The following is a 15,402-nucleotide window of genomic DNA, read 5'->3' as shown; positions in this document are numbered from 1 at the left end:
TGATATCTATGAAGAATAATAGTTCCGCTGCCTAACCTATTGGACTGTGTTCTGCTACAGGATTTACTCAGTACATAGAAGAGGAAACCGAAGTGTTAACAGCTCTTATTATCCTCCTGTAATGCAGAAAATTAAATCTGTGACCTGATTGGTTAGAGAGTTTTTACATCTGCATAGGAGCCTCGGGCAAGTTTTATCAAAAATGGTGGACTCCGTAAGGGATATTCTTCTATGAGGATTCAACACCTAATGTGTTTTCATTGTTTTGTTTTCAATGATGAAGCAGAGTAAAGCTGGCCCTATTTTTTTTTTATAACTGTCGGTTGTCAGTTATCTCTCCTACCAGTCGCCCAACCTCCCCATACTGGTAACATTTAAATGGGGTCGGGCAGTGATTTTCCATCATAGCTGACCCCTATAACCACCGACATCATCTGTCTGTGGTCATTTGGGAGACCCCATATACCTTAGATTGACATGCAAACGAAAGTCTAAGGTCTACGGGGACCGTAAAGTGTACCTGTAGTTTAAAAAAAAAATAATAATAATTTTGACCTGTCTTAGAGACATGTTAAAAATATTTTCATCAGTCCAGGTCTTTTTTTTTTTTTTTTTTTTTTTCTTTTTTCTTTGCATAGAATAGGGAGAGGATGCACTACAGTGTGTCTTCTCCCGGCTCTCTCTCCCAATTGGTGCAAGTCTGAGTGTTCAGACCTGGACTGATGATGTGTCTTTTGACGTGTCTCTATGACATGTCAAGTTTTTTTTTAAACAGGTGCACTTTAACACAATAAAGAATGAAACAGATGCAAATTTTGCCATGTAAGAATAATCCTTTCCTATGGCCTCTGCCCTTGGAAACAGACAACAAACAGCCAAATTTTAATAGTGACTATGGGTATAAATGGAGAGTACAGCAGAAATGACACAAAATGTGCATTGAATCAGGGAAGCAATGGAGTTGTAAAGTTGTCAAACCTTTATATAGATTTACCCTGAAACAAAAGTGAGGAAAGTGGAATTGCATTGTAATGTGGCTGAAAGAGCATGTACAGTACTCATATTCCCCCCCAAACCATCTCACTAGTAATAAGCACTTGACACCTTTCACCGTCATCCATAGTTTATAACTTTTTACTTTTTTTTTTTCTTTTTATTCTAAGATTTCTGGACCGTCAGACGTTAGAATAAAGGAAATCGACTCCTTTACTGTTACATCTTACAGCAAATAGCTTTTCTTCTGAAATAGCTTTTTCTGTCGGTTAGTATAGAAGATGCGGTTGGCCCTGAAGAGATGAGTCACTGTAGATTGGCATCCATACTCCCATGCCTACCAATTAGAAAAAAATTCAGTGTTTGCTGAATTACCGCCAATAAGTGAAGAAGCCCCCAGTGTCAGACCTCCGACACATCAAATAATATTCTTGATACGCATTCCTAAACATACTCCCAGGCACATACCACACAACTCCTAGAAACTGCAGAGCTGGCATTTTGCAAGGGGGATGAATATGTATTAGGTAGGAATCTACATTTTATTTAAATACAGCAATGCAAAAAAAAAAATGCTAGGTTCTTTTAAGGTGTTTGACTTCTCTTCAGTTCCAGAAGTTCATCTACAGAAAACCTCTAAGGGCCCTATTCCACCGGACGATTATCGTTCAGATTATCGTTAAATCGTTCGAATCTAAACGATAATCGTTCGGTTGAAATGCAGTAACGATTAACGACCGAACGAGAAATCGTTGATCGCTTTATAAGACCTGGACCTATTTTTATCGTTGCTCGTTTGCAAAACGTTCGCAAATCGTTCGCATTGAATAAGACATCGTTCGGTCGTTCGCAATAGATACGAACGCAATAGCGAAGAAATACGGAAGAAGAAACGATCGCAATTACGATCATAAGTAACGATTATCGTTCCATGGAAATGAGTGAACGTTTTCAGGTCTTTCGCAATAGCGGTCGTTTGAGATCGTTAATCGTTAACGATTATGCTAACGATAATCGTCCGGTGGAATAGGGCTTTAAGGGTACAAACCCACACACCGTATACACAGCAGATACGCAACAAATACGCAGCAAATACGCAGCAGATTTGTTGGTACAGATTTGATGCTGTGTTCAGTTATTTAGATCTAATTTGCTGCGTGTTTGCTGCGTATTTGCTGCGTATCGCAGCAGTAAATACGCTGCATATACGGTGTGTGGGTTTATACCCTAAGAATGTCTCTTCATAATTTGTGTCTTGTGTTGAACTGGAATCTTAAAGGAGTAGTGCAGCGGTCAACATTTATTCACTAAATAAAACACATTACAGAGTTATACAACTTTGGAATGTCCCCCCCCCCCACCCCCACCCCGGAAGTGTGATGCTGTATACTCACCGAAACACTGTCGACCCCGGGCGCCATCTTGGGTCGAACACGTCATCTTCAGGAGGCCGGCTGGACCTGCATAGTTATGCTCAGCCAATCGTGGCTGAGCAGCTGATGACCCGCAGAAGGTGGGACGGCATGAGGGAGGGCTGAAGCGGTCCAGCCGGCCTCCTGAAGCGGTCCAGCCGGCCTCCGATTGTTCGGCATTTGAACCCCCGTAGCTGAGAGAGTCTGATTCAGCCCTAAGGAGTCTGGGAAAAAATTGATACAGCCTATGCCACAAACTGCCAACAAAGTTTTATATCTGTAGAAAGACATTCATCAGATACATATATCCCGTACATGTAGACAGAGGCGGTCTTGGCATTTCTGGGGCCCCAAGGGAAGTTATGTCTGGGGCTCCCCCCTTCGACACACACTCCACAACAATAGACCGCTGTGTGCTGCCCCCAGTAGTATATACCCCTTGTGCGCAGCCGCCAGTAGTATATACCTCTTGTGTGCTTCCCCTCAGTAGTATATACCCCTTGTGTGCTTCCCCCAGTAGTGTATAGACGCCTGTGTGTTCCCCTAGTTATATATATAGCCCCACCGTGTGCTCCCCCAAAAGTATATAGACCCACTGTGTGCTTTTCCAGTTGTATATAAACCCCCTGTGTGCTGCCCCCAGTCATATATACCCTGTGTGCTGCCCGCAGTTACATATACCCCCTGTGTGCTCCCCCACTAGTATATAGAGCCCCTGTGTGCTCCCCCACTTGTATATAGCTCCCCTGTGTGCTCCCTCAGTGCTATATAGCATCCCCTGTGTGCTCCCTCAGTGCTATATAGCACCCCCTGTGTGCTCCCCCACTTGGATATAGACCCCCTGTGTGCTCCCCCACTTGGATATAGACCCCCTGTGTGCTCCCCCACTTGAATATAGACCCCTGTGTGCTCCTCCAGTAGTATATAGATCCCTGTGTGCTCCCCCAGTAGTATATAGGCCCCCTGTGTGCCCCACCAGTAGTATATAGACCCCTGTGTGCTACCACAGTAGTATATAGCCCCCCTGTGTGCTCCCCCACTTGGATATAGACCTCCTGTGTGCTCCCCCAGTTTTATATAGACCCCATTCTGCTCGCCCCAGTAGTCTATAGCCCCCCTGTGTGCTCCTCCAGTTCTATATAGCCCCCCTGTGTCTTCCCCGTTATATAGCCCCACTGTGGGCTCCCCCCATTTATATAGACCCCCAATGTGCGCTCCCCCAGTTACACAGGGCCCTGTGTGCTCCCCCTCCCATATAGTATATAACACAATAAAACAAACACTTAAACCCTGCGGCCACAAGAGGCCGTGCTCCCCCTGTCCTGGCGCCGATGCTCCAGTGATGTCACTGGAGCACCGACACCACAAGGACAGAGCGGCCACTTGTGACCGCAGGGAAAACACTTCCTGCGGCCACAAGAGTGACTGAAAGGAAGGGAGTGAATGGCTCCCCCCCTGTCAGTGCTGCTGCATGTAACTGTGAGCGCTCATTACGAGTGCTCATAGTTACAGTTCAGATCACAGCAGCGAGCAGGGCAGCGGCCCTGTCTAGTGGTCTTGAGCACAAGAGAAGAGCGGGGCGTGGGGGCCCCCCTGGATGTTGTGGGCCCCAAGCGATTGCTTGGGGTGCTTGGTGCCAAAGACCGCTACTGCATGTAGAGAATGAGTAATAAATGACTGCCAGGAGTTTCACTTTTAGGCTGGGTTCACACTACGTATATTTCAGTCAGTATTGTGGTCCTCATATTGCAACCAAAACCAGGAGTGGATTAAAAACACAGAAAGGCTCTGTTCATACAATGTTGAAATTGAGTGTATGGCCGCCATTTAAAGGGAACCAATCACCTCAAAAACGCATATATAGCTTTTTAAATGTGCTGTTAGAGCACACAGCACACTTTCCATACATGTTTTTATATACTCCCTGCCTCCCCCGTGTAATCCATAAAGTAACTTTATAAAACTGGAGCCCGGTATGCAAATTACCTCAGGTAGTCACCTGGGCGGTGGTAGTCGGCTAGATGGTAGTCACGGTCAGTCCGGGTCCCCTGGGCGTTCCTTGGTGGTAATCACGCCTTTCTGGGCGTGATTCAAATCATCCAGTAGCTCTGACGTTCTTACGCTGCCGCGCATGCGCAGTACATCCGCTTCCATTCAAGCTGTACTGCACCTGTGCAGAATAGCCTCGCACTCAGTGTGAGCCGGAGTTCGAGGCTATTCTGCACAGGCGCAGTACAGCCAGAATGGAAGCGGGTGTACTGCGCATGCGCGGCGGCATAAGAACGTCGGCGCGCCGATGTCGTGCACGGCGCGCTCCCAAGTAATGTCAGAGCTACTGGGTGATTTGAATCATGCCCAGAAAGGCGTAATTACCGCCAAGGAACGCCCAGGGGACCTGGACTGACAGTGACTACCATCTAGCTGAACACCGCCCAGGTGACTACCTGAGGTAATTTGCATACCGGACTCCAGTTTTACTTTATGGATTACATGGGGGAGGCAGGGAGTATATAAAAACATGTATGGAAAGTGTGCTGTGTGCTCTAACAGCACATTTAAAAAGCTATATATGCGTTTTTGAGGTGACTGGTTCCCTTTAATGGCAAATATTTGCGGTTATTTTAAAACAACGGCTGTTATATTGAAATAATGGCAGTTATTTACTGTTATATGGCGGCCATCCACTCAATTTCACCATTGTGTGAACAGATCCTTTCTGTATTTTTAATCCTCTCCTGGTTTTGGTTGCAATATGAGGACAAAAATACTGACTGAAATATACGTAGTGTGAACCCAGCCTTAAAAAGCTGCCGACTGTTCCTTTTTAGGGTCTGTCAACACGTACAGACTTGCAGTGTAAATCTCGCTGCGAGTCTGTCAGGTCCTGGCAGTTCTCTTTCACTACATACTCGCTGCGGTCTGAACGACCGCTGCGAGTGTGTAATTCTGCTGCCCCCTTAAACCCTTCTGCTGCCGCTTAGCTCCCGCTCTGTATACATTCTCTCATAGCTTTACGGGGTCCCGGCATAATGCTCTCCCGCCCGGCCAATCAGTGTGTTGCTCAGCCGCAGCCACTGATTGGCCGGGCGGGAGAGCAGGACGACGGGACCCAGTGCAGCGAGGAGAGGTAATGTATACAGACACAGCAGGCGGCGGAAGAAGGGGTTAAGGGGGCAGCAGAATTACATACTCGCAGCGGTCGTTCAGACCGCAGCGAGTATGTAGTGATAGGGAACTGCCAGGACCTGACAGACTCTCAGCGAGATTTACGCTGCGAGTCTGTACGTGTGGACAGACCCTTAAATTGACATTACATCCAGATTCTGCAGATTTTCACTTGATCCACCAACAATCCAACTGTTTTGTTTCTTGTTCCCAGATATCCGTTCTGCTTTGTGCGGTTAAAGGCATTGTACTGGATTAGAAAAGCATGACTATATTTTGTTCAGAAACGGCACCATACTTATTCATAGATTGTGCCTGATATTGCATTTCACCTCCGCTAATGTGCATTATGCAGAGCTGCAATATCACACACAGCCTATGGACATACATTTATGTATAATCTGGTTTTATTAAACAAAATGAGTAAAATAGACATCCACATGATGACATTTTCTACTCATAGACACTATGGGGGAGATTTATCAAACTGGTGTCAAGTAGAATTGTCTCAGTTGCCCCCAGCAACCAATTAGATTCCACTTTTTATTTTTCAAAGAATCTGAAAGGAATGAAAGGGTGGAATCTGATTGGTTGCTAGGGGCAACTAAGACAATTCTACTTTACACCAGTTTGATAAATTTCCCCCTTGGTTTTCAAAGCATATTAGAATTTAACAATAGTAAAGCTATATGACTTTGGTACAGTACAGATACAAATGTACAGCTTGTTCTATCCATAATCCAGGCCTAAGAAACAAGAACAGAGTAGAAAGAGAAGAAAGAAAAAGAAGAGACAAAGAAGAAGAAAAAGTTTGTGTAGGGGGGGGGAGACCATATACTAAGGGCCCTATTCCACTGGACGATTATCGTTCAGATAATCGTTAAATCGTTCGGATTGAAGCGATAATCGTTCGGTTGAATAGCAGTTAACGATTAAATGACGAACGAGAAATCGTTGATCGCTTAATAAGACCTGGACCTATTTTTATCGTTGCTCGTTCGCATGGAATAAGATGTTGTTCGCAGTAGCTACGAACGCAATAGCGACGACAAGACGACCGCATGAACGATCATAAAGATCATCGTTCCGTGTAAATGGGTAAACTATTTCAGGTCGTTCTCAATAGCGGTCGTTTGAGATCGTTCATCGTTAACAATAATCGTCCTGTGGAATAGGGCCTTAAGATGAGTATTATGGACATGCTCTCACCTCCCCATCTCCAGCTGGTATCCGGTATCCCCCGGCGCCGGCCGCCTCTGGGTCTGAGTGGGGTCCTGGGATGTGACGTATAAGGCCCACTAAGCCACACATTACATCCAAGGTCCCCACTCAGACCCAGAAGTGGCCGCCACTGGGGTTACTTCTTTCATCCTCCCCAGCACTCTGCTAAAAATCACCCTAGCCCGAAGTTCTCCTTTAAGTGAATGATATCAGCAGGTTCAGCAACGAGGTGTTCTCCAATCCAAATATCTTTTATTGCATAAAAACACAATTGATACATTTCAGGTACAGTAGCCAAAATGCGTTGGTTGTAATCCATCGATTAGTGTTTTTATGCTATAAAAGATGTTTGGATTGAAGAACACCTTGTGGCTGAACCTTCTTTGTGATTCTTACTTCCGGTTACTCTTACAACGAGGGGAGTACGAGCACAGGTGGATTCCATCTAGAGCGCAGAGCTGTTTCTTTTATTTCAGTATTAGCAAATTCTTAATTTTGCATTTATGACCATCCACATTTATACACTAGGGGGCGATTTATGAAAGGGTGTAAATATACACCTGGTGTAAACTGCCCACAGCAGCCAATCACAGCTCAGCTTTCAGCTCTGGTAGAATATAAGCTGAGCTGTGATTGGTTGCTGTGGGCAGTTTACACCACGTGGATATTTACATCTCTCCCCCTAGATGTCAAACACATGCACGCCTAGTGCAGTTGGGAATGCATGCATTCTGAATGGTGAGACATGTATAGGCTGCTACCTCTGCATCTGGCTTATATCTCGTCAAAAGAGAGAGAAAATACAGTCTCTTAAAATACAACAGCCCAATGCCTCTGGGGGTCAACATACACATTAGATAGTCAGCCAATCCTGCCACAGTCACTGGGTTTGGCTGACCGTATTCTAATGCTCTTTCATGCGCTTTTTGAGACGCATCAGAGCTGGCCTGCCTGACTTTTGTTTCTACCTTTTTTTTTTCCGCTTTGTTCCCCTTGAATGCAGCAATGAAACCCTCTCACACCTTCCAGAGGGAGGCTGCGCTGCCACCATCTGTTTGAAAGAATAGGGAGGGGTTGCAAGGAATTGGAGGAGGGCTGAGAGCCAAAGAATATGTGGCCGAGCCGAATTTTGGTGGGGGAGGAGGCAGAAGGTTTAGGATGTGTGTAGATGAGACACAGAGCACCTTGCTGGCTTTAGGATGCATTATTGAGCTTTGTATCCTTTTGAAGGTTCAGCTGTTTCGATGATAGATTACAGTAACACAAACACATACATTCCTGCTTTGAAAGACATTTTGGGAATATTGCTAAATGCGGGAGTTGTATAAGTAGGGTCCGTTATGTTTACCCTCTACTTGTGTGGGTCCCACCAGGTGCTCCTTTTAAACCTTTCAGCACATTCTAATATTCTGTATGGTTTCTTGTCTGATGTGACTGAGAAGAAGTTAGAATCTGTGTATAAATGTGGAATATATTGCTGTGAAATTTCATTAGTTTGTTATCCAATGGTCTCTGAATCTTGATAGACAACAATACCCATACCAGATTAGCAGAAATTGCAGGCAGTCTTGCATCGGCAGAGGTGAAACATGAAGCTCTTGGGACCAGATGCAACATCTGTAATAAAGCATGTAGCAAAGCGTCCTCTAGGCTTGCTTGTGTAGTGCGCTACTTCTACACCCCTATAGCTGTGTCCATGTGTTCTGGCTTGGTGTGTCAGCAAACAGATGGACTGAAGTACCTTGGGCCCAAGATTGGAAATGACTTAAAGGGTCCATCCTCTATCTATAGCAAACATGACTTTGTCCATGTTTATTGCATTGTAAACTTTACTGTTGCTATTGCGTGCACACACAGGACATCTCATAAATAGGTTTAATAAGTGGTCTGTTAACCCTAGAGGCAAGTGATGAACTTCAAAGTCTGCTTCAGGTGCTGATATGATCTCCTAGAACCTTGGGGCTATGTTGTAGTTTGGATCAATTATTTAGTCAGAACACTGGGGTACTCTCGGTTGTCCCAACAACTGAGAGTACCCCAAAGTCTCATTCGCACGTTCGTAATGCAGCCCGTAATTGTGGACCACACTATGGATGCGTATCTGTAGTTGTCTGTAATGCACAGACCTCTACATAGATAGATTGGTGATCCTTGTAACATGTGGCATGTACAGGTACGTAGTGCAGTCTGAAATTACGGGCCACATTATGACTGTGTGAATGAAGCCTTAGGTTGTGTTTTTTCCAATGCATTTATTAAAGCCAAAGGTCATAAAGGAAAGACTGAGATTTTTCCTCTCCTCAAATACATTCCTGGCTTTAATTTAAACAATTACATCAAAAAATCTGGACGTGTGAACATACCATTATTCTCCCAATATACCTTTGTTACTAAATAGGTTGAGCTGTAATGCCACAAACAGCCTGTTGACAAGAGTGGCGCAGTTTCATAATTATATGTTGGAATATGATTCCGGAATGTTCTTGCCTTATGCATTAGAATTTATTTAATACTGTTCAGAACTTATAACATTAAGCTGCTATATCTGAATGAGATGTGATCTAGAATACGAGGCCATCAGAAAGCCCCAGTGATGGATGAATGTTTACATTCACCTCTTTCAAAAACAATCTAGAACAACCAGAGGCTGAAATGTCATTGACAGCTTCAAAAATAACCGATTAATGATGAGTAGAGCGGGGGGATCAACACGCACAAATGGTTTTGTTCCTGCACAAAAGCGGCTGAAATAATAGACGTTAAGGTTTGTGAGTGGAGAGAAAAATGTAAAATGCACTCTGTGGTCTGATGAGGACAGGGCTTAGAAAAAAAAAGAGCCCTTTAAATATTCACTGCGGAGCAAAAATGCACAGTGGAGTTGCAGTAAAATAGACCAATTTGCCGATAAAAGCCTTTTTTACTGCTTGTACAGGCTGTGTCGTATAGCTCCTGGGAACCCACAGAGCTTTGTTCAAGCAAACGGCCTCAGATATATTTTATGGGTTCACAGCAGAGACCAGAGGATAGAATAAAATATTAACCTTCTGACTGCCCGATATCTCTGTGCTTCACTGCCTTGCAATGCCCCTCCAGGTACACACTGTTAACAGAGTATGTAATTTAATGCACTGCGTTATTTCTTAATCTTGTTACAGCAAGTTGGGTCTTTAATACAGACATAGGAGGATGTCTGTATAGGAGGAAAAAGTTTTGATAAATTGAAGTTTTTTTGGCATTTTGTGGAAATTACTAAGCTGGGGCTATAGAAGATAGCGGACAATGGTCTGTACTGCTGAAAGATCTCGAGTCAAGAGCATGGTTCAACCCGCATACTATGATTTGGATTTGAGCAGTAATCATTTCGTGTAATAGGCAACAAATAAACGACCAACGAGAAGTCGTTGATTGATAGAATCTGGACCTATTTTCATCATTGATCGTTCACAAATCGTTCGAACATCGTTCGGTGTAATAACATGTCATTTTAATTTAATATTGCAAAAACGTTACTGTTCACTTATAGGACTTTTTTTTCTATTAATTCAATTCCCTAGTAAAGTTAACCATCTTTGTATATGAGAATATTCATGTATTATGGAGATTGCAGGATTCCCTTGTAGCGGAAGAGACTCGCTGTTCTCATTAGGAGCCTTCAGCGCCATCATCAAGATGCAGATCTCAGTAAATTGATGCCGAGTTATCACGCATGATTAATATCACCAAATCTTTTGTGTGCACCAATAGTAAATTTAAATATTGTGTAATGAGCCATTATCTAGATATGTCGGGCACTTTAGTGTAATCTGTAGCGATACCACCCGTTTCAAGCTGGGAAAAGCCTGATTGGGGCCTTATTTAAAGGAAAAAGGAAACCTAGTAAGCCCCTATGAACTCTATTAATGCAGATGTTCAGGCTCCAACTTGATGGGGTTCATCAGTATATTTTCCTCTGTTTCCAACCTTTCCCAATATATCCCATATCCCAAAGGCTATGTTCACACAGTGTTTAGTTATATGGTGATTGAACGCTATTTTGTGAACACAGCCAAAGCCTTTGTGTATAGGCCACAATGCGCGCAACTCAAAGACGAAATATAACCACATCTGACTCTCATTCTTTTGTACTGCATATGGTGATCTTTTCTCACTTCTTTCTATTCACCATCATTTGTGGTTATATTTTGTTTTACCGGGTCTCTGTCTAGGTAGAGACAGTCTAGGTTGGATTTTTGTTATTGTACATACAGTCCAGAGTCAGAGTGGTAGATTAGTCCCAGCTGGAACGCCAGCAGGACTTACGGTGACATTTTAGTGTTTTTAATGTAGAGCAGTATTTGGGGTGTTGTCTCCCTCATTTTACTACTCCTGTACATTCATATATTTATGTGGTATTTTTTTATCTATGTCAGTGTTATAATAAAGATTTTCGTGATGTGCTACCATTTTTTGTGCATATGCTTTTTTTTTTTTTCTTTGAGAGGTTGATCAGCCTGTTGAAAGACAACTATCAGCCGACATCATGCATGTTGGCTGATCGTCGTCTTCTGTTACACAAAACGAATATCGGCCGAATACAGAGGATGATCGCTCTGTGGGCCTGCAGTTAATAGCTGGTAGACCCAGCAGCAGACCCCCTGTGATCAATTTATCTGTAGAAAAGGGATTGTCTAAAGTTCTTTTAAGTTCCAGGTGATTATTAGCCAAATGACTCAATGCCCTGCATAAAAGGCCTAGTGGTGCTCAGCATTTTTTTCTATGGTACCATAGCATAGCGCACCATAGGAAATACATAAAGAAACAGGGACTCCTGTTATTTTGACAGGAGCCCCAGCTCCTTTATAGTAAACAGTGGTATGCTATAGGTATACATGGCAATGCCTATACTCTCCATGGAGAGGGTGCTCTGCATCTGGCCCATGAAATGTAGGGCCGAATCTGCATCGGCTGTCAAATCCACAACTAATTTGATGAGTGATATTGGATTTATCTCTGAAAACAAATACGGGGGATTTGCTCATCTTTACTGCCGACAGTAATGGAAGTGAAGGGCTATGTGAACAATGCCATTCACTCCCATTTGCGCTGTATAAATGGTCCTTGCAATGAATATCGGTTGACCTGTACATAGTTGATAAGCACTTGTGAATAATAATATTGATCTGCCCCTGTATAAGGACCTTTAATCCTAGACATATATCTAAGTTTTGACCAAGCAATACTCCCCGTTTCCTCCAGGAAGCCCATTTTACTTAACATCTAACGTCAGTGTTTGGTTACTACAGATACCTTTTAGTGTGTGGCCTTTTAACTACCCAATAGTGAGAAATACTGGAACATTAGTCACATTGTGGGTAATTTGACCTGTATATGACCAGTGAAACAGACCTGAGACTCCGGCTGTAGTAAAAACTGTATTTACAGCAAATGAAGCTCTGGAGGCTCAACGGGTTATTTGCATAATTACAATGTTTACCCACATAGACAAATGCACTTCCATTTAACATGATAAATTGCAAATTAGCTTGATTCCCTCCTTCCTTAGGGGGTTGATGGGGCTGCTGTAGACAAGACTTTTCCTGAGGGGGGGGGGGGGGTCACTTAAACATGTAGTTATTTTGTTCGGCACAATGTAGCGTGTGCTTGATTAATCTCATCTTGTATTCATGGCACAGCCTGAAACAAAGAAAGCCCAGACCCTGTATATGTTACGTACACAAATGGAGACCCAGCAGAATTGCCTGATCAGACCTCCGGCTGCTAACTTAAAGATCACCCCCCCTTCCCCAACCCCCGCCCTCAAGGCATCTTGGCTGAGAGCGTAGTTCGGTCTTGGATTAATTACTGGTAAATGCTTGATCTTTCATTTCGTCTTTTAGTCGTTCTTACAATATTTGCCCATTTTAAGTAAAATACATAATTCATTGATCTTGTTTCAATTATGTTAAAGACCAAGAGATTCCGCCTGATCCTTACTGTGAAGAATTCATTGTCGTAAAATGAGAAAGTATTCATGCTTTCATGGGGGGTATTGTCTTTAGTGCACTTGTGGTTGCTTTGATGTTTGTACCCCTTGTATCTTTTGTTTGTTTTGTTTGTAAATGTCACACGTGACTTGTCATCTAGTATGAATTAAGGGGCAATTATAGAAAATGTAGTGTTTGGTACATTTATACATTGTAAAGGGAGACCCTCATAGCTGGGGGACCTTTTCTATAATACACATGTTTAAGGAACATGTCATATGAAAATTACCATACCAATATCCTGTAAACCTAATAAACAGTCAAGCTTATACTGACAGATCAGCAATGAAGTGAAAGGAAGCTGCGGCACTCATGTCCAGTCCAATGATACTTTATTTAGCCATACAAAAAGGTAAGAGCGTGCACAAAGAAAGGCGACGATCGTTTCGCGCTTAAACGCGCTTTGTCATAGCCCATCATTGTCAAGTATTATTGGACTGGACACGAGTGCCGCAGCTTCCTTTCACTTCATTGCTGATGTTTCAAGGACTATTCCTATGAGTTGCTGAGCACCGTGAGTCCGTGGATGCAACCCAGGTGAGCCAGTTCCTGCTACTTTGTAAGACTGTGGAGAGACAGTGCTGTAGCTCCAAATTGACTACAGCTAGTCTTATACTGACAGATATCACCTATATAGATAACACAGGATCCACCCTTCACAGTAAGTGGTGGTCACTGCTCTCCTCTTCCCAAGTCTCCTCCTGTGAAAGCCTTAGGGCCCTATTCCACTGGACGATTATCGTTCAGATTATCGTTAAATCGTTCGAATCTAAACGATAATCGTTCGGTTGAAATGCAGTTAACGATTAACGACCGAACGAGAAATCGTTGATCGCTTTAAAAGACCTGGACCTATTTTTATCGTTGCTCGTTCGCAAATCGTTCGCGTTGAATAAGACATCGTTCGGTCGTTCGCAATAGATACGAATGCAATAGCGAATAAATAGCGAATATCGTTCAATGGAAATGAGTGAACGTTTTCAGGTCTTTCGCAATAGTGGTCGTTTGAGATCGTTAATCGTTAATGATATGCAAACGATAATCGTTTGGTGGAATAGGGCCCTTAGGGTGGTATTACACGGGCCGATGGGGGCCAGAAAATACCTGTAAACGAGCAGCGATCAGCTAGATCATCGCTCATTTACTGAACCTATTACACGTCCCGATAATCGTTAAACAAGGGCAGCAGGGACATCGTTACCGATGTCCTTGCAGCCCTTGTTTAACTATATACAATACCTATCCACGTTCCAGGGCTGCTGCTGTGGTCTTCCTCTCCACGGGTCCCGCACGCTTTAACTGCAGAGTGGCCTGGTAGGTAATGTATATCGTCAGTCACCGGCCGCGCACCCCTATTACAAGTAGCGATGCGCGGTCAGCACCTGACGAAAATAGGTCCAAACCTATATCGACGATCAGCCGTTGATCGTTGTCATTGTTGTATTTCGTTGTATTTATTACATGGAGCGATAATCGGCCGATTATCGTTCCGTGTAATAGTACCCTTACTCTCCACAAGTCACGGAGCACATGCAGAACACAGAAGTCAGTGTGTTAGCACCAGACTATTCTTTCCGACGGTCCATGTAGCTGCTATACAGCATCTCTCTAAATGCTATTTCATGCAGCTTAGGCAATATGGCTGCCCCCATAATCATGTACAGTATAGTAAAAAAAAAAAAAATTAAGTAAATAAAAACAGGTAAGAAGAAAAGAATATGTATTGGTGTATGGTTTAGGTTAGTAAAAGTAAATTAAAACAATACAAAAACACGAAAGTGAAAACCTATTGATGATGTAACTGTGTTATACCCTACCTGTACTCCACTGCACCAGCATATCCCACTGCACAGAGAGTACAATCCAGCACCCAACCTAGTGGTCAAACAGAAGTATGATTTATTGAATCAATACTGGACCGATTTAATCCTAGATGATGAATGGTGTTAATCAAAGGGTTAATGAATCCTGCTGTCTTTGGGTGCATGTCAGCATTGTAAATTTGGTGCCTGCTGTGTGATTCCATTTTACACCCACTCTGCCAGTACACTGGAGATAGCGAGCTCAAAATAGTGATTATACGGTTCAGCTGGACCATGAACCATGAGTTCACCCACATATTCCAAACTTCATCAAACTTTTATCTTTCACTTTGACAGTAGCCACAACCGAGACAATCAATCATAGAGCAATGACACGAGCAACACATGGTATATCCTCAAACGCTTTGGTACAGATGAATAAGCATGAGGGTCTGAACATCAGTGAGCACAGCAGTGTGTGTGCCATAACAAGGCCTCGGGCAGCCCTGTCCTTAGTCCAGGTAGACCTTAGGAAATCTTTCTTGTGCAAAATAAAGGGCTGAAGGCTGGGGTGTAGCTATAGAGAATGCAGAGGTAGTAGTCTCACCCTTCCATCGTGTACCATGTTCAGAGATACCAGTGTTATAAATGGTTCATGGTAGGGGGTAGACCCTATTACGGATTTAGCATTTGGATCCTGGATAGTGTTGAGCGAATCTTTCAAAATGTTTGGGTTCAGCAACGTTATCCATACCCGGGTGCTCAGCTATGGGATTTGGATGTTGT

The 15,402-nt window shown here is 43.4% G+C and overlaps 1 protein-coding gene across 6 annotated transcripts in view; it reads left to right on the top strand.

Moving 5' to 3' along the window:
• PLXNB1 (plexin B1) overlaps window positions 1-15,402 on the top strand; it is a 225,110-nt gene that overhangs the window by 93,855 nt on the left and 115,853 nt on the right. Inside the window, exon 1 of one of the 6 annotated variants that reach the window (XM_069966858.1) lies at window positions 4,792-4,854. The exons of the other annotated variants lie outside the window; for them this stretch is intronic. The gene's annotated coding sequence lies outside the window, so the exon portion shown is untranslated. Of the gene's footprint in view, window positions 1-4,791; window positions 4,855-15,402 lie in introns of those variants that run through there. 6 annotated transcript variants of the gene reach the window in all.

Source organism: Dendropsophus ebraccatus, chromosome 4 (assembly GCF_027789765.1).
Source record: "Dendropsophus ebraccatus isolate aDenEbr1 chromosome 4, aDenEbr1.pat, whole genome shotgun sequence".
NCBI lineage: Eukaryota > Metazoa > Chordata > Amphibia > Anura > Hylidae > Dendropsophus > Dendropsophus ebraccatus.
The sequence above is the reverse complement of the archived record's forward strand: the minus strand, read 5'-3'. Positions and strand labels throughout refer to the sequence as shown.